Genomic DNA, 2,577 nt, shown 5'->3' on the forward strand with positions numbered 1-2,577 from the left:
AAAATTTCCCTCCATTTTTATCAAAGGAGTATTTTTCCACGATTTGTTTTCATTTGGTCTTGATAATTCGGAGGAATCAACAGAGAATTGGTAATGGATTATATAGACTCTTTCAGATCTATTTGGCTGGAACTTTACTTACAGGGAATATTCAGATTGAGCTTCAGTCGATGTTTCTCTTTCATTCTCCTCCTTCCTCTCCCTAAAAATCAATTTTAAAAAAATATATCCTCAGGTTAGGATTTTTAAAAATCAGAAAACTACAACCTGCTTTAGAATAGCAGCTTCTCCCAGGTTCTGGCCTCCAAAATTTAAGAAATCTGACTATCAAGTCTCAGAGCACTCTAGCACAACACAACACATTTTTTTCTTTTTCTGCCTCATCAATAGCACCTGAACATACGCAATATTGAAATATATACAGTTACCCACCATGAAAAATGGAAACCTCAGTCTGAATCTCTGAGACTCATCAGCAAACAATGACTCCTGAGTGTGGCAGCCCTCACCCCCTTCCACCTCAGAAACTGTACATCCCCTTTGTGTCCTCTTAATGTCTCTAGTTGATCTCAGAAACAGAGAAAAGGAGGGGATTCCGCCTTACCATAGCTCCCACCTGGGACTTGTCTGCCATTTGATGCCTTCACAATGTCCTGTTGTCCATAGTAGGGCCATAAGCTGAAAAGGAAAATGGGGGGGGGGGGGGGGGGCTTGCAACCTAGTTCAGTATCTGGTTAAAACTGTAGTCTTACTTCCCCACTCTGACTGACTTGGGTGGAGCCGCAGAACCTAACCCCAGGGCCCTGCCACAGCTGACAAGGGCAGAGCTGCGGAGCTGTGGAGCATGACCCCAAGGCCCCGCTGACTTGGGCAGAGCTGGGGGGACCCTCAGGGTCCTGCCACAGGAGGAGATATATAGGTCAGAGCTTCCCCATGAGTTCAGTTCAGACTTGGGATCTGGAATTCCCCTGGACTAGCAGATCTGAGAAATAAAGGTTAAACTTTCCTCCCTCAGAGTGCTGGCTGATTGTTCTGCCATGCATTCTGCCACAACCAAGCCGCTGTGCATCCATTGGTCAAGGAATGAGATTATTCTTAACCCTAACCCCACTGCCACAGCCATTCCCAAACCCAGAAACTCTTGGGGGGGGGGGGTGGCGGGGGATAGGGGAGGGGAAGAGGAGTGGGGAGCAGAGAAGAATCCCAAAGCCATATGGAGTAACAAGGACAATGAGATTTCTGCCTTTTGCTTGGCTAATTTTCACTCTTAAACTGCCAGAAGGACACAACCTCATTGCTTAAGTTTTCATTGGGTATCCTAAACAGTTACTACAGTTTTCCAAAAAGATGGTCATCGTCCTTTGGCTGAGATCCTCTCCTTCAAGCCTTTCCATGCCCCAGCCCCCATCTTCCTCAAACCCCACCTCCCCTCCACAGAACAATGTAGGCCCAGCTCTCCAATCCAGTCTTGCAAATTTTTCCTTTGTCATCATTCCCAGACTGTTAAAAGATTTCCTTTCAACTCGGTTTTTGCTGACCCTTGTGCAAATGGAGTTGTGGGCCATTTGATAGAATGGGGAAGGAGGCCATAGTTTAGATGTTGGTTTAATCCTAATGTACCTAAAATCTTACATAATTCACCACCCTGAAGATTCATTTTCTTCTGAGAATGTGACTTTTTTATAATGTGTCTTTGACCTTAATCTGTTTTAATAATACCCTTGGCCTTATTATCCAAAAGCAAATACAGTTCTTTCTTGTCCTAGATTTCATTTGCTTACATTGACTACTAAAGACTAGGCCTGCCTCATGTGGAGAAATAATAGCTAGCAGCAGGCCCTACCTAAGCTTAACCAAACCTGCTTTTCAGATCTGTGGGCTGGTTAAATGTGTTTCCTTACCTCTCCTCCCTTCTCATATCTAATAAATCATTTACCTTGCCAGTTGAACATCTTACATTTTCCTCAGACCTGTCCCTTCCCCTCTCCAAACCCAAAGAGCTACAGTCATTCAGGAACTGATCATTTCTCACACCACTGTGAAATAGGAATTTTTAGGGGTGAAAAAGGCAGGTTTAGGGAATTTTTTTAATTAAGGGGGGTCCATGGAAGAAACAGGGCTACAGAGCTACAAAGGTTACATTTCCATAAGACAAGGAAGCAGGGAGTCAGCAGAAATTATACTTCCATAAGAAAGGGAACTGGGAGTAGCCAAAGGTCCATATTTACAAAATAAAGAAGGAGGGCCCCACAAGTCCCACCTGAGGTTTGACCTTTGAGCTCAAATGTTGCTATAGTGACCAAATCAAAGGGGGAATAGTGGCCAATCAGAGGGGATATTGAGGCACAAGAACTGCAGCCTTTATAAACTGGGGAAAAAGGAACTCTTTCCTCCTCCCCATGTGGGAGTCTGAGCTGTGAGATCCTTTCCCCTTCCCCGTCTGGGAGCCTGTACTTGTTCTTTAATAAATTTCCACCTTTGCTATACCATCTTCTGTCTGTGGATTCATTCTTCCACTCTGATGGACAAAGGGCTCGGGAACCAGCCTGCCCAGGGGAACACCGCGTGTTTCAGGCC

This window comes from Myotis lucifugus, unplaced genomic scaffold, assembly GCF_000147115.1.
Source record: "Myotis lucifugus unplaced genomic scaffold, Myoluc2.0 scaffold_14, whole genome shotgun sequence".
NCBI classification, from domain to species: Eukaryota; Metazoa; Chordata; class Mammalia; order Chiroptera; family Vespertilionidae; genus Myotis; species Myotis lucifugus.